Consider the following 21081-nt stretch of genomic DNA (forward strand, 5'->3'; position numbering starts at 1 on the left):
TGTGTCCATGGGTTCAGCATCTGCAGATGTAATCAACCATGCATTGAAAGCATTAAAAATTCCAGAAAGTTCCAATAAGCAAAACTTGAATTTGCTTCCTGCTGAGCACTACCCTGAATCTTTGAGTACTTCCAAGAAATGATCCCACAGTTTTCCCGATCCTCATTCCCTCTCCAACACTTCTTGTCTGAGCATTGTTCGCATCATATTTAATCCCTTACTTTTTGCATTTGCATTGTTATTCATTCATTCATTCATCATCTGTAACCCTTATCCAGTTCAGGGTCTGGAATCATTGGGCGCAAGGCGGGAACACACCCTGGAGGGGGCGCCAGTCCTTCACAGGGCAACACACACACACATTCACTGTGTTTTTGGACTGTGGGAGGAAATCAGAGCACCCGGAGGAAACCCATGCAGACACAGGGAGAACACATCACACTCCTCACAGACAGTCACCTGAAGAGGGAACCTCCATGTCCCTGGAGCTGTGTGACTATGACACTACCTGCTGCACCACTGTGCCGCCCGCATTTGCATTGTATCAAATATTATATGTTATAAACTATTATCTTTGAATATGAAATATAAACACTCTAACGTTTTATTTATGGGATTTGAGCATCTGTAGATTTTAGTAATCGGCAGAGGGCCCTGGAACCAGTGACCTGTGCATACAGAGGGAAGATTGTATCCTTGCGTTTTGTGTGATGCCACACCTATATTATACGTATAGTAGCCACCATTTTGAGGACTTACACATTGCTCATTAACATGAAAACTGGTGTGTTCTGTCAAAACAATTCATTCTAATTTATACATTAAAATTATGGGAATATAAGTGAGGAACCTTGACTCATTTATCCATGTCACATTTGTAAACACAGCCCTGATCCATCCCAATGTCTCAGTGCAGAGGCCTGGGCTATATCACAAATAGTGTCCCATACTACCTACATAGTGCTCTTTACAGATCCTAAATCTATGGCTACTACACCCAGTCAGTGCACTAGTCTGACAGGTAGATGTGAAGCTTATAGCTGAATATAAATGGTTTTAGAAATCAGCATAAAACACACTATGTAAGTGCAGATGCATATTTTCTGACCTGCGCACTACATAGGGTAGTAAGTAAGATATTTGACATTCAGCCTTGGTTTTTCCACTGCGTAAAAAACATCCTCCAAGAATCTGTTCCACTCTAAGCGCAGGGTCAGCATGATCAGATTATTTAGGGTGAAAAGATTGAGACAAATATCTTGTGCCTTGTGATTGTACTTTAATGTGCAGATTTTCTTTTTGGCTAATTCCTTTTCCATAACAGAACCAAAACAGAACATTTTCACAATCTGAAGTAAGAGTGAAGCTTGATTTTTTTTCCCCCTACCGTTTCAAAGATGAAAGCTTTTACTTTTAATCTTATAAGGACAGCTTTGGTGACTGAACTGGTCTTTGCGTGGTTGTCAGACATCAGTTTTTTCTCTATATCTGAAAATGAATTTCTCATCTCAATTTCTAATCTCCAGAAAAATGAGGAACTGTCTGTCATTTTGTGGCTTCATTACAACAAACATTAAAGAGCCTCTGTTTTTTTAAATGTAAATTATGTGCCTACAAGCAAATGTCAAAGTAAGGGCGCCTTTCAGAGTAAGGGCGTATCTTAAATGTAAATTGCTCTTCTTAAACCCACTTCTAAGGCGTGTTTGATTTCTGTAGCTGTGTGCTTAATAATTTTACATTGACCTTTTTTAGTTTTCAAAACTAATCCTGTGCTACAAGCGCACTTAAGCTGCGCAGTCAGTCGCTTTGCTCATGCAAGTTCTCGCAAAATAAGCCATTCTGGGTTGACTGTATCTTGCCAACCCCCCTATTGTTGCTCAGATCTCTATGGGTGCCATGTCAAGCTCGGCTGAGCAGAGTAATGGGAAAAAAGCAGTTTTAAATGAATGGCAAAAAAGCACCAAATCAATTTCCCTTATCCCCCTTTTTATGAGCTGAGTGCTTGCATTTAAATATCCTCCCAGTCTGGGACATAGGAGTCCTCAGAAAATCCTCAGGGTCATTGAAGGGAATGGGGTCTCCTTGACACCGAGGCTGAATCCGATGTGGTTCAGCTTTTGCTTCTGAAGAGAAGTTGAAACCCTATGAATTTGTTCCCTACACTGTAAACATGTCTAAATATCTTTCAAAATAGTGGAGCTCCTGCCAGTAATTACAGCCAGGGATTGGCTATTTTTAGCGCACACCCTTGAAGTCAACATTTCTTCTGAAATTGAGGGTATTAACAGAGAGTTTGTCCTCCTTTGCTTCAGTAACAGCCCATATTCTTTTGGGAAGACTTTACATTAAATGTGGGAACATCTATGTTTTATATTAACAACAAAATATAGCAGCACCCTGTATTTTTCCTGTAATTTATATAAAGTTTATACAAAAACAGAACAAAATGAAAAATAAATTCTGCAGCCTTGTTTTTTCTGTTCACCTTCTGTAAAGCTGTGAAAGTCACATGAGATTAAACATTAACCATAACTAAATTAACCTCAGTTTTATTGTTTTTGTGGAAATACATTTGCTACAGAGATTTTAGAGGCATGTTTATTTCAAACCACTCCTAGGGCGCAAAGGACAATGAACGATTTAAGGTGGAACTTGGTGTTAGCAGCAGAATTATATTGAGCACTTTTTAAGGTAGCAAGTGTCCCAGAACTTTATATTCAACCCAAATATAATTATAGAACCATTTAAGGTATGCTCCACCATTTCAGATGGAATGGAAAAAGATTTTGCGATTCTGACTAGAATGTGTTGTTTTTTGCCTGAGGTGTCTTGTCGTTAAAAATGATATAAAATTTTACCAAACCAGCACGTTTTTACATCCATACATGTTTACTGGAGCATGAACAAGCCATTAGCTTAATTTTCAGTCTTCACTCACTCCAGTGCAGTTCCCAATCTCACATTCCCGTCCTGAATCAACCTCCCGTGGTTTCAAGGGGCCGTGGGGAGTGAAATCAGTACATGGAGGTGAGATTGGGCACCACACTGTGGATCTGTCACTGCTAGATGTTTCCCCTGACAAACTGTCATGTGCTTGGCCGGCAGAGCTGCGTCTGGTTTCATGTGGTTTTTAAACCACAGTAATTTACATTAAAATGGTATCACCATCAGTAATTTTTACCATGGTTTACTGTAGTGCTGGGCGATATGAGTGCAAATATCATGATTAACTGTACATTTTTACCACGATTACGATTAACGAACAAATATTTTTGTTTTTGTATTTTTTAATAAAGCTGGGATAATTTTTCTAATGTTACTGGAAGCTTGTTCCTCTTGTTTTCTGAGCACTGTTTTTATTTGGTGTGTGATTGTGCTTTGGCTTTGTTCAGTGTTGTATTAATTATCGTATATGAATACACTATAAGTAAACCAGGCTTAAATTTACCGCCGCCAGATTCTAAACCCAGCAGTTTCTGTTAAACAGTTTTGTTGTAGTGGAAAACCAACTTGTACCAGGGACTAAAATGTGAGTAGCCTCTGGAAGAGTTGAGCAGTGTAGGCCATTAGTGTTTAAAGTTACAAGCTGGATCTTTATCCTCGATGTAGACTGCACTCACTTGTCAGTTTGAGCAATAATTCTGGCCACAGATGGGTTCCCTGCAAGTGAAATGCAGTCCACGTGTCCAGTCTCTAGACAGTAAGTATCCCTTTATTAAAAAACCTTGCACTGCCTTGCCCCAGGCTAAGTCCCCACCTGGCGTCCCACCATAGGTGAGAAATCAAATCTCACCCATCGCGTTCACTCAAGTCTCCAAGAAAAACAATTTATGCGTCCGAAATGGAATCCGTTCTCTTCCCGAGCGGCCAGGGACGTCTCCCCTGGGAGAAACACAGTGGCTACTGAGACATAAGTCTGGGAATTCTGGGATTTCTTGCAGAATCTCCGTCATGATGGAGGACATGAGCAGTTCCTCATTGTTATGCAGATCTATCCTCGGCTTTCCCAGTGGGGGGAATTCTTCAGACGAGCAGAAAAATAGCTGTCAAATATGCCCATCCCCTTCCTCAACCCCTGGAGTCACAGTCACTATAATATCCTACTCTAATCTAAATTACACCACTCTGTGTGTTTAATGGGAAATCAGTGTGTTTTGTGTTATTGGGATGGATTGAGTGAAAGGGATAAAATTTCATCTCAGACCTGGGTGTAATGCTTTATTGTCTGTTTAGTGACAGTATATTTAAAGACCTACTTCCCTCCCGCCTCTCGCCCATTTACCCATTCATTTATCGGCACTTTCCACAACCGTCTCTCCGAGCTGTCAGTCATCCCACACAGCCCTAAATTAATGCCATCCATCATGTTTGAGTCTTTTATAGGACAGCACATTAAGTTAAGCACAGCAGTCTCAAATGGGCGCACTCAGCTAATGGTCCCAGTGCTCGTTTAATGACCGGCCCTTTATTCACGCACATGCAGTGGAGATGAACGATATATTGGTGGCTGATAATAAATGGCAATATGTGTGGAAATGTAACAATTATTATCTAATCAATATTTAACCATTACAAGGAAATAAATTACAGCCCAATCTTAGCTTCAGGGATGGGCCAGAAAACTCCATGCCCAACTCACTGTCACAGGTCTTAGTGGGTTTTTATGTGAATATCAGCAGCTATGTTTGTTATTTTTACTCCACAGTTCAGTGTTAAATTCATTAACGAAAATTGTGATGAAAAACATTTGTTGATGACTTGTTTTTTACAACAAAATCTAAAGGAGAACTAAATAAATATAATCATTTGAAGATGAGCTGACACATTTTTGTCAAAAACTTTAAACCATACAGTAATGAAAAAGAGGGTTTGAAAACAGAAAACCACAAGGATATAAAAATAGATCAATAAAAATGCTCCATCAGTTTGCTGTTGTGAGTTGGAAAACAGTCTAAGAAATTATAATAGTCAACACAAAAGAATCATCTGGGTGTCGATTTTATTCAATATCAGTTAATGATTCAAAGAGTTGAACACTTGGAGTCAATTCTATCTCAGTTTGTGAACGCCTTCTGCAACCCACTTTGAACTTACAATGTTATTTTAAATAAATGCAAAAAGTTGTCATATTCCTTCCATAATTTTGGTTACTAACATGTTTTTAAAGGTAACATATTTTTAAGTATTGTTTATAATAGTAATAAGCAGTACCACTAAAATAGTAAAAAAATTTAAAATGCATGACCAAAATTGGGCAACATTTAAACTAAACTGTTCTTGGTTTTCGTAGACTAAAACTAATGATAATTAAATGACTATAATAGACTTAATCTAATACGGTTTTAGTCAGAAATCTAAAGCTAAATCTAAAACAAACACTGCTGTGTATCCTAAGTGTCTGTACAGCGATGTGTAAGAACTGTTTTTAAGTAACTACTGTTATGTAGCCACAGACCTGCCTCAGTCAGTGTGGCTCTGGGCTTTACTTGACAGCACACACCCAGCAGAAAAGGCTTTAACGAACCCCCTCTGTCCCACCTCTGGGGGCTACGGACCACAAAAAGGAATGTAAACTAAGGCAGTTTTAATGTTATGGTCTCATTCATTTATGACTTCAGAACAGTCCATGCAATATTTCAACATGGTTTTGGTACGACTCTGAATAAAGAGCTTTCCTCTGGAAGACATTGCTGACATTGCTGGTACTTCACTGCTGTGGGCTGATCTGATTCTGACTCAAAGGAATAAATCTGCAGAGACTTTATACACACCATTTTGCCTTTAGCTGATTTCAGATCAGGGAAGGCCTTGAGGTTCTGGTCACTAGAGACAGCCTCCCCACTCTGTCCTCCTTTTTCCTGTCTGTGTGTGGATGACTGGAAAGCTCTAAAGGCACACATTTTATTAAACTCTAACAATAGTAACTTCATGATAACGAGTCAGAGTCTGAGACCCTAAATAGACCGAAGCACCTATTACTGGCCGTCTCATAAAGAGGCCAATAATAATTACCCTCATTAAAAAATCTACTAGGGTTCTATGTTAAACACAACAGTTCTGTTTAGAACCACGAGTTGTTTGATTGGTGTCCGATTGATGTCCAATTACATCAGCACAATCACGGCCTAAACAGTTTTGTAGTGTTGTGAGTGTAGTACAGTCCCATATTGTGTAGCCTAGTTGTTGCAGAGTAGCATGCTTTTTCTCTCTGAGTGGCTGTGCTAGACGAGGGAAGTGTCTGTAATTTACTGCAACAGAATAGTCAGTGTTCTCCTCCAAACATGCTGAATGATGTTTTATTAGCGGCAAAACAATAAAAACTATATTAAATTAAACCATGTTTTGTCTTGAAAAACAGATACCATAAATAAATCTACGTCTTTATTGAGTGTGTACAAACACACACACTTATCACAAGACAGACACACAAACATATCACTATCAGCGCACAAACAATTAACACTAGATAGATACAAAATAGTAATCACTGAACACGCACAAAATCATATCAAAGACACACAGTTATCTGTGGGCAGAAACAAACAGTAATAACTGGTTGTACATAGAAGTACATGTTGCTAGACAAACACAAGACCACTCATCACCAAACACTAAAACTAGACATACACAAAACACTAATCAGGGGACAGACACAAACACACACATACTACCAAGTCCAAAACACAAATATTTACCTCCAGGCTGATTCACTAATATGATGTTCTTTTGGTTTGTTTGTTTGTTTGTTAGTTTGTGTTTTCTGTAGAAGCAAAATGTGATGTAAAATCAGTGCAAAATTCCAGACATTTTACACAATTGAAAAATCCCTACTGGACGTATTTCTCGCATCCCAAACAGAGGACGTCTTAGAAGAAGAGGACGTATGGCCACTGTCCTTATCACTAGACGCTTGAAACGCGGGGAATCCCCATCTGGGGCTTGCCGTCTGCAGTCGGACTGAAACTGCTGATGTGTGCGTTTTTACTCAGGACGCCAGTGGGTTTTACAGAACAAAGCCCACCGCATGTGTACATTAATCTACAGCACACACGTGTGTGTAAGTGCAAACCATTTATCATCTCCACAGTGTTTTTTATGACACAAGGCTTTCAGATAAAGGCTGTTTCTGCTTTTTTCTCGATTTCTCTCATCTCTCATTCATTAGACCCCAGTTACACAGGCTCCTCTCTCTCTCTCTCTCTCTCTCTCTCTCTCTCTCTCTCTCTCTCTCTCTCTCTCTGTCTCTCTCTCTCTTTCTGTCTTTCTCTCTTCCTTGCTTTTTCTTTCACTCCTTTTACCTATTTATCTCTCATTCATTATACCCCCCTGACTCAGTCTCTCTCTCTCTCTCTCTCTGTCTGTTTAACCCATTCTGTCTCTTTCTGTCTTTCACTCTTCCTTGCTTTTTCTTTAACTCCTTTTACCTATTTATCTCTCATTCATTATACCCCCCTGACTCAGTCTCTCTCTCTCTCTCTCTCTTCCTTGCTTTTTCTTTCACTCCTTTTACCTATTTATCTCTCATTCATTATACCCCCCTGACTCAGTCTCTCTCTCTCTCTTTCTCTCTCTGTCTGTTTAACCCATTCTGTGTCTTTCTCTCTTCCTTGCTTTTTCTTTCTCTCCTTTTACCTATTTATCTCTCATTCTGTCCATCTCTGTCTGTCCCTCAATCCCTCTTCCCTCCTCTGCTGTCTATCTCCCTTTTTTCTTTATTTTCCCTGTTCTCCCTCCCCTCTCTATACACCCTGCACCCCCCACCCCTCCTCAGAAAAAGCACTTGTCTTGACATTACTCTTCCGTTTCCCTCATTCTGCTGAGTGTGCAGCAGTTTACAGATGTATTCAGGTCAAACTACACATGATCCTTCTCCTCCTTCATCACATTTCCATGTATTTATTTCAATGCTATTATAAGGTTGTTCAGTGCTGGTGAACTTCTATTTTACTTTAAGACACGCTGCTGACACAGTGGTTACGTTTACAAATGTACAACCTCCTCTGGAAAACACTGACCCCGGGCCTGTCACAATTTTTACATTATTGACTTATTGTACAGTATGGATATTACCTCTGTAATTTCTGCTGACCTGAGTATTGTCAGTTGTTTTTACTGCCTTGTTTTTTTACACAAGAATGAAGGACACTAATATTTTAGCTAATCGCTCAGTTCTGTTCTCTGCTCTCTGTCCTGGAGCCATTATATGGATTTGTTTATAAACAAATTACAGTGGTTTTATTTTATTAATTGTATTTATTTAGTAGATTTAAACATTTTTTAATTCCAATGTCTGAATGCTCTTAAGAGTTTTTGCTAACAGTGCATTGCTCTTTAAATATGTGTAATTGCATATCTTTTCTATTTATTCATTTATTGTCTGTAACCGCTTATCCACTTCAGGGTTGCGGTCGGTCCGGAGCTTACACAGAATCACTGGGCGGCAGTCCTTCACAGGGCGACACACACTCACATTCACTCACAGACACAGGGAGAACACACCACACTCCTCACAGACAGTCACCCGGAGGAAACCCATGTGGACACAGGGAGAACACACCACACTCCTCACAGACAGTCACCCGGAGGAAACCCATGCGGACACAGGGAGAACACACCACACTCTTCACAGACAGTCACCCGGAGGAAACCCATGTGGACACAGGGAGAACACACCACATTCCTCACAGACAGTCACCCGGAGGAAACCCATGTAGACACAAGGAGAACACACCACACTCCTCACAGTCAGTCACCCGGAGGAAACCCATGTGGACACAGGGAGAACACACCACACTCCTCACAGACAGTCACCCGGAGGAAACCCATGTAGACACAAGGAGAACACACCACACTCCTCACAGTCAGTCACCCGGAAGAAACCCATGCAGACACAGGGAGAACACACCACACTCCTCACAGACAGTCACCCGGAGGAAACCCATGTGGACACAGGGAGAACACACCACACTCCTCACAGACAGTCACCTGGAGGAAACCCACGCAGACACAAGGAGAACACACCACACTCCTCCCAGACAGTCACCCAGAGGAAACCCACACGGACACAGGGAGAACACACCACACTCCTCACAGACAGTCACCCGGAGGAAACCCATGTGGACACAGGGCGAACACACCACACTCCTCACAGACAGTCACCCGGAGGAAACCGATGTGGACACAAGGAGAACACACCACACTCCTCACAGACAGTCACCCAGAGGAAACCCATGCAGACACAGGGAGAACACACCACACTCCTCACAGACATTCACTCAGAGGAAACCCACGCAGACACAGGGAGAACACACCACACTCCTCACAGACAGTCACCCGGAGGAAACCCACACGGACACAGAGAGAACACACCACACTCCTCACAGACAGTCACCAGACTCGAACCCACAACCTCCAGGACCCTGGAGCTGTGTGACTGCGACACCTACCTGCTGCACCACCGTGCTGCCTCCAGGGGGCGTTCCCGCCTTGTGTCCAGTTATTTCGGGTAGGCTCCGGATCCACTGCAACCCTGAACTGGATAAGCGGTTACAGATAATGAATGAATGAATAAATGGTGATTGTGATAAGCCTATTGGCACTCGCAAATGGGTCTACATTCACCATGCCCAGCGCCAAACTGTGGCCAGAGGATGATAAAACCCCTCAGCATCAGGCTGTGGGTTAGTGGAACTGTGTTCCCTAAACTGGTGGAGCTCCAAGCATAAGCTGGAGTGGTGTTTAAATTCTGGTGGTCTAGTCTTGCCCGGTGGTTAAGAGCCTCACTGTCTGCATGTCTTTTAAAAGCCATTTTTTATTTGGGGAGTTGCTGTATATATTACTCACATAGAGACAGAATAATTGATAAAACTCAGGCGGTCTCTTCATCTGTCATTCAGTGTCTTTGTCCTCTTTGTACCCTGCTCTCTTTCAGCACTCATTACTGAGGCAGAAGCCCTCACAGAATTATGTCTGTCAATGTGAAGCCAATCTTCCTGATTGGCCGTGCACTATTATGTTATGATAAATAAGTCGAGGGGCAGTGGCCTTCAGATTAGGGCGTTTTCAGACAGCCCATTAAAAATGAATGTGCACACAGGCCTCTGCAGGTGCTGTGTGGAATGCAGATGTCCTCTCCTCTATTCCTCTTTTGTGCTTCTTCCCTTTACCTTGTTTACAGACTCTGTTCCACCACTGTTTTTTTTTTCTTGTCCTGATTATTTTTAGAAATGCTGCGAACTGAGTTTGTTTTTCCACACACATTTTTCATTCCACCTTAAACAGGGCAGCTCTTACATTTTAGTGCCTTCCACCGTATATGGGGTAGCTGTTACATTCTGGCACATTTCCACCTTAAATGGTTTAAATAATTACATTCCGGAGCCTAGTTTTTTAATACAAAATTTCTGATCCATTTTAAATCAATGCTAGGTATTTTTTTTTCATTTATGGCTCCTGGGCTTCCCCTACAGTTGCGGAGTGTAATTAATTTCCTACCCTCCTCCAAGAGTTACATAGTGCCGTTTCTGCAGTGCAACAGCAGAGACTCCCATTAACTGCTCAGTGAAGTATCACAATGAATTTAAAGCTGTAATTATGAGGTAAAAATACTACCTAGCCTTCCTTAAATAGAGCAGCAGTTTCATTCTGGAGCCATTCCACATTAAATGATGCAGAAGCAACATTCAGGAACCTAGGCAGCAGAATTGAACTGCTGCACCTTTTAAGGTGGAATGAAATATTAGGATAAAACACTGGTTGTTCAAAGCCAGATGTAAACATGGCAACAATGTTCCTGTTTCAGTTGTTCTGCTGTGTTGTGTAGGAGTATCAGTGGGTAATCATGGTTTTTGTAACCCTTGATAAACCCCTCAGATAAACAGTGATATTTAATCATGTCTGTATTATTCTGTATTTTTCTCTTTTGCCCAAAAATGGTCACTCGTTGACTGGGAATGACATCATCTCACTGGCCAAAAAACCACAGTCATCATCAGATGGTGTGTGTGTGTGTGTGTGTGTGTGTGTGTGTGTGTGTGTAAATGAACAGCTTGCTAGTGAAAGGTAATGAATTGGTTGGTTAGTGCTCCTCAGCCTCCTCTGAGAGATGAAGATGCTATTGTTTGGCTGAGACATTAGCAAGGGAGCTGCAGCTAGGACTGGACAAGGCTTTTCATATAATAGAGAGAGAGAGTGTGTGTGTGTGTGTGAGTGAGCAGAGGTCGTGGCGCAATGCCTTTCAGACTGACAGACTTGACATCCATTGCTCTCTCTGCTATTGTCTTACACACAAACACACACACACACACACACACACACTTGTTTTTATACAAGGTCAAGTCCTAAAATGTAAACCCCCCCCCACACACACACACAGTGCGAATGTTCAGTCTTGTGACATGTTCGAGTGCCCAGTAAGCCGTGTCTTTCTGACATGTCCCAATATGGCTGACACCTCAAAGGCCTTGTACTGACAGCTTCCAGTCTCTGCTTGACCCTCTTTGTCTCATTCTCTGCAGAAAATTACTGCATAAGCAACAGCTAGTCCTGCACTCTTCCCTTAAAACCTGCAGAACATACACAGCGACAGGAGTGTGACTGAAACACTGACTGACTCAAATCCTCAGGAGTGTGATGGTGGGTGTATTTACTATGAGTAAAAGCTCTCTTTGTCCAATGTGCAGTAAACTTTCTTCAAAGAAACAGTCCAAATATAATGTGATATTAGAGCAGTGCAGGGAGTGATTCTGCATCTAGACCAAGTCTTGCACCTTCTTTTCAGATAATAATGATTCATATTAGACACACAGTTCTGTGCAGAAGTCTTAGATAATGATATATATTTAAACTTCTCTGTGAGTGTGGTGCTTGTATAAAGTTATATATAATCACAGTAAATACAAAAATATAATATAAACATATAAGAAATATAAGATACATTTTTCTTTCTATAAAGTAGTAGGTGAGAGTGAGTTTGAAGAACAATGTTTTGCTCAGATTCTCGTTGATTGCGTGAATTTGTTAAATCAACAGCACACATAATTTAAAATCATTATTTATTTAAAAGAGCCACCAGTAAAACTAGGTGTTGGATGATAACCTCAAATAATACGGACTCCACGAGGAGAGATTTGGAAAAAGTTAAACCAACACATTCACACACAGAGTATCACTCACTGGAATAATGTTATTTGGTTTTATTCTAATGTTGGGGGTTACTTGTTTGTTTTTTAGCAAATAAACACTTACTCCTCAGATAAATATCTTTTTAAATCTCATAATCTCTGTTGCCTAAAACGTTTGTACTGTACTGTGTAACAAACTACCAGGGTATAGAAGATTAGAGAGACATTTTGGTTTTTAGCGTCAGCATGCTACTAAATTCATTAACCTGAAAAAATATTATTGCATGTATTTATTACTGTTTCATATGGTTTTGAAGAACATCCTCCAAAAATCACTTCTGCAAACTGTTAGGCTTCTGTTGTAAATGCACATTCCAAAACATACTCACAAACTCTGACTGCAAATGCAGGTGTCATGGCTATTATACACATTCATTAATTCATTATCTGTAACTCTTATCCAGTTCAGGGTCGCGGTGGGTCTGGAGCCTACCTGGAATCACTGGGCGCAAGGCGGGAACACACCCTGGAGGGGGCGCAAGGCGGGAACACACCCTGGAGGGGGCGCAAGTCCTTCACAGGGCAACACAGACACACACACACTCACACCTACGGACACATTTGAGTCACCAATCCACCTACCAACATGTGTTTTCGGATCGTGGGAGGAAACCCGAGCACCCGGAGGAAACCCACTTGGACACAGGGAGAACATACCACACTCCTCACAGACAGTCACCCGGAGGACACCCACACAGACACAGGGAGAACACACCAAACTCCTCACAGACAGTCACCCGGAGGACACCCACACAGACACAGGGAGAACACACCACACTCTTTATATACAGTCACCCGGAGGAAACCCACGCAGACACAGGGAGAACACACCACACTCCTCACAGACAGTCACCCGGAGGAAACCCACGCAGACACAGGGAGAACACACCACACTCCTCACAGACAGTCACCCGGAGCAGGACTTGAACCCACAACCTCCAGGTCCCTGCTATTATACACTGACCAACTAAAACATTATAGCCACCTTATTGTTTCTACACTCACAGTCCATTCTCTCAGCTCCACTGACCACTATCACACCACCACCACCAACCGTCAGTGTCACTGCAGCGCTGAGAATGATCCACCATCCAGACCGTATCTGCTCTGTGGTGGTCCTGTGGGGGTCCTGGCCGTTGAGATACAGGGTGAAAGAGAGCAAACAAAGTGTCCAAGCAAGATATGTGCTACGGTCTGTAATTGTAGAACTTTAAAGTGCTCCTGTCAGGTCAGTGGAGCTAAGAGAATGGACAGTGAGGGTAGAAACATGCAGATGGTCATAATGTTATGGTTGGGGGGTGTTTAACTATTTAAATATAATATTTTTACATTATTAGTACTTAAAATCATTGTGATGTTTCACTGACCTGTAATAGTGAGAATAGAGCCTCTGTTGTTGCTACTCCAGGCTCAGCACGGCAGAAACTGCACTATGTACCTTTTGGAGGAGTAACCGAGGGACTGCCTCTGTGTCCTCACTCTTGTGTCGTTTTGTCGTATGAGTGTACAGCTCACTTGTAACTGGCAGTGTGGAGACATTTTCTAAAAATGGGATTCAAGAAACAAGTCCATTTGGCACCGCATTGTGAACAAAAGCCTAAATGACATGAATCCAGTGGTTTGTCTGAGCGCTATGTGGGGGGCTTCAGCTATTCACCTGTCCTGGATTGATTTCTGAATTATTGAGCTCTGGTGTGTAATATTCATACGTCGGTCATGTCTGCCTCATTTGTTTCAAAGTGTATTATTCTTTCGTCTGTTACTTTATGCAGTCACCATTAATAATTCATACAGCCTTCATACAATTTTTAGACCAGCTTCACCTGTCAAAAACATTCTCCAAAAAAGTCTCTCTCTCTCTCTCGTGTTCAAAAAAGGTCCAGGCCTGGATTTATAGACCCTTTATAACCTTTATCCCTGTTCAGGGTCGCAGTGGGTCCAGAGCCTACCTGGAATCATTGGGCGCAAGGCAGGAATACGCCCTGGAGGGGGCGCCAGTCCTTCACAGGGCAACACAGACACACACACACACACATTCACTTACACTCTCACACCTACGGACGCTTTGGGTTGTGGGAGGAAACCGGAGCACCCGGAGGAAACCCACGCGGACACAGGGAGAACACAACACACTCCTCACAGACAGTCACCCGGAGGAAACCCACACAGACACAGGGAGAACACACCACACTCCTCACAGACAGTCACCCGGAGGAAACCCACGCAGACACAGAGAGAACACAACACACTCCTCACAGACAGTCACCCGGAGGAAACCCACACAGACACAGGGAGAACACACCACACTCCTCACAGACAGTCACCCGGAGGAAACCCACGCAGACACAGAGAGAACACAACACACTCCTCACAGACAGTCACCCGGAGGAAACCCACGCAGACACAGAGAGAACACACCACACTGCTCACAGACAGTCACCCGGAGGAAACCCACGCAGACACAGAGAGAACACACCACACTCCTCACAGATGGAGGAAACCCACACAGACACAGAGAGAACACACCACACTCCTCACAGACAGTCACCCAGAGCAGGAATCCAACCCACAACCTCCAGGTCCCTGGAGCTGTGTGACTGCGACACTACCTGCTGCACCACCGTGCCGCCCTCCTTTTTATTTCTTTTTATAACATTCTGAAGATGTTTCCTCACTATTTGCTGCTCTCCAATGGGATTTCATTCTCGAAACCAGACTAATGTTTTTACCAAATCTCAGTGTCTGTAAACAAAGGGTCTCGGACCGGTATGCTAGAATTTCTCGCTCCACGGGGTAGAAAAAAATTATCTTGGAGGGTTTTAGACATTGGAAAACTCCAAACATTAAAAAGCGTGAATGGAGATGAGGATATTGCACTATTCCTGCTTCATAGGTGGGTAATATTGACTGTAGATTCTAACTGCATGAAAGTAAACACAAAATTTTTCAACAAATCTGTCTTCTGTGGTAGTTCAAGCAGTTAATAGAAAACATACGCACAGGTTTAACTTCAGCCACTTACAAACAGCAGTTGTTTTCTTCCCTCAGGCATAACATTTCACCTTAAGAGACGTGGAGCTTCTGAATGTAAACAAACGAGAACAGCTTTAACTCATCGAAAATAATTACAATATAATACTGTATGTAATGTAAAAAAATCACTTTTAAATATTTTCTTCAAATCATTCGGCCCTATTCACTGCCATAAAGAGACTGTGCCTAATATCTGTGGAGAATTTTGGTTACAGCTTTAATGCCCACTTTATCAGACTGTAGAGCAGTGAGTGGGCTACGAGTCAGAATTTGTTGACAGCACAGTGAATCCTAATAGTTGTAAGATGTAGACTGTGAATTCTGTCAGAGTAATGCCACTGGGATGCACTGCTGTACAATATTAGTGAGGAAAAGTATGAATATATAATGTGAAGAGGAAAAGTCTAGTTTGAGGCCTGTTAAATGTAAAGAGATTTGATAAAAAGTTATTTTTTAGGCCATTGTTCATATTCACACACTGTAAAATAAAAATAAAAAGTTCTTGCCTTGAATCCCTCCCTAATGGCAGCTGATTTCAGAGCCGCGTGCTGATGTTTAAAGAGACCCCCAGCTGTCAGCGATGCGCTGATGAGGGTCCCACAGGTTATGGCTGATTGCAGGTTGTGTGTGAGTGTGTGTGTTGATTTTCTGCCGCTAATGCAGCGTGTGTGCCCATCTGCACTTCATTAGTGGAATGTTGGGGAACATGTTTCGACCGGGGGGTAACCCACTGTCCTTCGACTGCGCAAACCCCGCACACCATCGCCATGGGAACCGCCTCCAGCCCGACCGCCTCCCCGTCTTCAATTATTTCTGTTTGCATCTGTTCTGATTGGAGGGTGAGGGAGGGGCCGGAGGGGACGGGGTGGAAATGGGGGGGAGGGAGAGAAAATAAGAGGAGAGTGGGAGAGAAGGATAGAGAAAGGCAAAGGAGAGAAATCAGGATGATGGCGATAGAGAGAGGGGTAGAGTGGAGAGGGAAACGGTGACTATAAGAGAGAGAAGGAAAGACAGAATGGGCAAGAGAAGAGGCTGGGGGTGGTGGGGAATGGTAGAGAGATAAAAGAGTGAGAGCAGAATATATGAAAGAGAAAGAGAAGAATGATGGAAAAAGAAGGGAGGAGGAGAGTTATGAAAGAAAATGTAAGTGAGAATTAAAGTACTGAGGTCAAGGGCTTTTTGTAGAGAGAGAGAGAGAGAGAGAGAATATGTTGGAGACAAAAAAGATAGTAAATAAAAGTCCAGGGCAAGGAAAAACAGAAAGAATGATGGAGAGAGTGAGGGAGGTGGGGAAAAGGCGAGAACGGGAGTTCTGGAATTTGGGGATGAGAATGGTACAGTTGGTTGGTTGTAGGGGTGATATCCAGCTCTCTCTCTCTCTCTCTCTCTCTCTCTCTCTCCCTCTCTCCTTCTCTCCCTCTCTCTCACTCACTCTTTCTCTCTCTCTTTCTCTCTCTCCTGCTCTCCCTCTCCCTCTCTCCTTCTCTCCCTCTCTCTCACTCACTCTTTCTCTCTCTCTCTCTCTTTCTCTCTTTTCTCTCTCTCCCTCTCTCTCTCTCTCTCTCTCTTCCTCTCCCTGTGTGTGTGTGTGAGACTGTGATTGATGGCCCCCTGAGAGCTGAAGGACAAAATGTGTTTCCCTCCTCTGCCATTAAGAGGCTGTGTGCTGTGTAAAGGGAGCGTTCAGGGGGATTAATAGAAGATGGGCTGAGATTGAGGTGTGTGTGTGTGTGTGTGCGCGTGTATCATTCCCCTGAAAACCTATTGTAAGCATCTTTTCCAGACAGCAGAAGGAATACTTTGCCATTTTTGTCTGTAATATTGCCACAGGTTTTTATATCTCTCCTGGATTTATACAGAATAAACAATTCCTCAGTCATTAGCGGACATGCAGTTAAACCTAGAATTCTCATTAATGGAACACTGAAGTGTGTGTGTGTGTGTGTCTTTGTCTGTGTGTGTTTATGCGTGCTAGATCTCAGAGCTTTTCTACGGCGCAAATTAAATCTGGGTGTAATGGAATATGCAAATCCCTGTCCAGATCTGCGGCCTGCTAACGACCTCATCATTCGCCCTCGTCTGGAACGGCAACACCAAAAACACCCCCAGACGCCCTTTCGCCCTTGGATAAACGAGCCTGCAAACACAACAGATCATACATCATCCTGTAACTTCACAATAACATGCAGCATTGTCCTTACATTCTTACAGGGATGTCACGATTAATCGATTATTTAAAAACAATGCGAAAACGAACTCCAGAAGCCATAAGCAGCTCCTTTTCAGACTACTGTATCACATCCTCACGGGACAGCTCAACACCCTTGGAGGAGGACACTAACCGCCTGGATAACTGTGTAATGTCTGAGTGCAGAAGACTGACTGAAATAAGCAATATTTATAGTCAGTGTTCTTCATTTAGATGTAGACATTGGCCAATAAAAATTGACACAGGAGAGTGTCCCTTGGCAATGAAAACAAATAAACAGTGCTTCTCTAATAACTCATGAAAATAATGGTGTCTTCCGTATTCAAGCAAACCCTTCCACAAATGTATAGATGAATAGATAATAAGGGGAAGTCCCCCTCATCCCCCCACTACCACCTTCAAGCTCTGGTGATTACAGAGGGAGCTGTATGAATGATGGTGGAATCCTTGTATTTTTCTATCAAGCTGAAAGCCCATCTGTGCTAAAGGGCAGCCCTCATTGGCTCCTTTACAGATCGATTACACTGATCTGGGAACTGCACTCCGACAGTGTTATAGAATACATGACAGAACTGATCTCTGACCCGCAGACACACAGTAATAGACATCCATCCATTTATATGTAAAGAGGCATGGCAGGACAGGGCTAACCCCAGCAGCTAGGGCTAGCCTTCTCTGTTTATTCTCACCACGTCACCGTCTGGAGGCTCGGCCGGGTGTTATTTCAGGCTCGTGGAGGCTGAGGTGTAAAGGCATTTGGAAACAGCGTGTTCCTGTGTGGCTAGATACCAGTGATTTACCAGCGAATGTCAATTTCTGCTGCAGCTCACATAAGTCACATAGGAAGTTATAGGACAACTGCATACGCTCCTCCCCTTCCCAGCTAGCTTTATTCTGATTGGCTATGCTCAGTCGTATTTAAAATGCAAGAATTGAGAGACTGAAATACAAGGGACGTGTATGTGGGAAGTTACACACTGGTATGTGTAACCAGTTTCAGCACCTGTTCCTTTAAATGAGAATGAACCAAACACATCTCATCCCCAAGCAAGCAGCCATTTCAAGGCTCTTGTTTTAGCTGTTTTAGCTCAGTTCTCTACCTTCTCCTCTCTCATTTTTGCTGTTTTTACTTGGTTCTCTCATTGCTGGGTTGTCTCCACTCTCATTCTCTGCATTTGACATCAGAAGCAAAATCAGAACCACTTACTTTGTTCCATGTTTACTAATTTAGGCAGCCCAAAACAGACTAGGAAGTCTTGATACACAATTTGTGGGAATATAGATTTCATATGTATAAATGCCCTGAATGTGATTTTTAAAAACGATTATGTCACCTTTAAGTACTTTTTAACCTATACTTTTAATAATAAATGATATTTCAGGGTTCTGTTGTAAGATCGGACTCCAGTGGGCTGTAATCATACTAATCATGTGAGCCCTGTCGGCGTTTGATTGCACAGCAGTAATGATGCCGGTCCACATGTTGTGTCTGCTGATGCCGTCTGCTGGCACGTTGCCTGATTGGCTGCTGGAAGGCTGTGGGCTGACCTGATTGGCTGATGAAAGGCTGGGCTTTTTGATGCTCGTCCTTGGCTAGAGACTGGACTGGATAACCACAGCTGTGTGCTCGGTCTCAAGCTGGTTGTTAGACTGAAAAAGGAGAAAGCAGGTGGTGGTAATGACTTCAAACAGACACACCACCGGATCCTGGCGCGCAGATATTCAAGGACGTCTGTCTGATTAGATGTGAATGCGCAATTCCAAGTGCAGTTGGTGCGTTTTCTACGGCGCTTTTGTTCTGGGACAGTTCAGAAAAGTGAGGTACTACAGAGAAATGTAATAAATATTATATTAAAAATATATACATACCAGCAAATTATATAGATTATAACAAAAAAAATCTTCATGAGGTCAGTGACTTCCATTTGCACTGTTGAGTGTGTCCTCTGAAATCCCCAGAGTGGTCCACTCTAATGAAGAGCCTGTGTGGGGTGGTGTAAGCTCGTTCTCCATTCTGTTTCTCAGTTGGATGTAGAGGGCATGAGTGTCCCCCTGCTCCAGCTGGCACTGGTCAGTAATCACATGCACACGCCATGAATCTGGACGCTGAAGTGTCAGCGATGTGGCGAAATCAAAGCTGCCTCCTCTAGCTCAGTCCAGCTGGCTAACACTGGGGATAACAATCACAGCACAGCAGCCCCAAGAGTGAGAAGGGAGGAGGGGGTTGGGTGAGAGCAAACAAGGGGCCGACAGAAGTGAAGGCCTTTGGATTGATAACATGCGCTATTAGTGAAATCAACATACGGGGGTCAGAATTAAGTTTGGCAAGTGATCTGTTGAGTGGAATTGGATGTGGACCCGATTGCAGGGTCTGGTTTCTGTCGTCCAGGCTGGGCATTTCATGTTATTAGGGGTCCAAGCACTGCAAGTGCTGGAGCCCTATTGTTTTTGTTCCGTTTCCTCTTCTTGTTTTTTGTTTTTAGGGGTCCAAGCACTGAAAGTTGTTTTTTGTTCCGTTTTTAGTTTCTTCTTCTTTTTCTCTGATGAAACGCGATGGGCAACCCCATCCTACAGACTTGTCGTTTGGTCAACTGGTTGTAAACCCTCCCGCTACTCAGGCACAAAGAATCTGCCTGATCAGCCTGATGGTGGCGCTATAGCGACAGGAAACACGTTGACGTCTGTATATCCTACACCCTGTGGCGTAGAGACAAAATTCTTTTTTTCCCTGATTCTTCAGGACCCTACAAAAATGTCTCAAGAACCCATAAGCTCCGCCTACTGACTTGCATGGTATGTCCATGGCAGCACTTCCTAAGCACATAAAAATTTTCATAACGATAGCCACTAGGGGGCACAATTCATATTTTCTACAGGAACATATGGAATATCTCAGCCAAAATTACACATATTGACAAGCAATTTGCTTTACAGAATGCTCTGCATAGTGTCTTACAACTTTGCAATTACAACTATTGTCAAAAAATGCATAGATTATCTGCAATAGTCTGTATGGAAATAGGTATGTGAAGATGGAGCTTTTTGAACTCCTCCCTGGAAATTCGTCTTATCAATAAACAACTGGTATTTTTGACTTCTGTGCTCTATGCTGTCTCTGTCATCTGCTACTCCTCCATCTCTCGCTACATCTCCAAAGACTACCTTACAAACACTACACAAACTTCCCCAAAAATCCCCTTCTATCTCAGGACAGCTCATATGCTAGCGCATTGTTCTTCTACCAGCGAATACTAGCTTGGACCCCGGGAATTGCCGTTTGCGGCTATATTTCTAGGATTATTATTATGAGATAATAAATATGAATTCATTTTTTAAACAAATGAACTGGATGGGCACAGATAGGCAGCACTCATGCTTCAATATTGAAGCAGTACCCAGAAATATGTTTTTTTTTTTTTTTTACTTGCCCTTGAGCTTTAAAGCAACACTATGTAATATTTTACCTTACAGTTACAGTTTCAAAATCACTGTGATGATCCACTGAGCTGTAATAGGGTGAATAGAGCCTCTGTCTTTGCTACACTGGGTTCAGCACTGCAGAAACTGTAAATTCTTGTTTAGATGTCAGTACATTTGTTGAGTTTCAGTGAAAATCTCTGTATTTTACATTGCTGTGTTTACATTTATCTCTCCTCC

General features: G+C 42.6%; 1 protein-coding gene across 1 annotated transcript in view; it reads left to right on the forward strand.

Annotated features, from left to right (window-relative positions):
- The window catches only part of LOC136675624 (peripheral-type benzodiazepine receptor-associated protein 1-like), a 136892-nt gene that overhangs the window by 61998 nt on the left and 53813 nt on the right, over positions 1-21081 (forward strand). The gene's annotated exons all lie outside the window — the stretch shown is intronic.

This window comes from Hoplias malabaricus, chromosome 2 (assembly GCF_029633855.1).
Source record: "Hoplias malabaricus isolate fHopMal1 chromosome 2, fHopMal1.hap1, whole genome shotgun sequence".
NCBI lineage: Eukaryota > Metazoa > Chordata > Actinopteri > Characiformes > Erythrinidae > Hoplias > Hoplias malabaricus.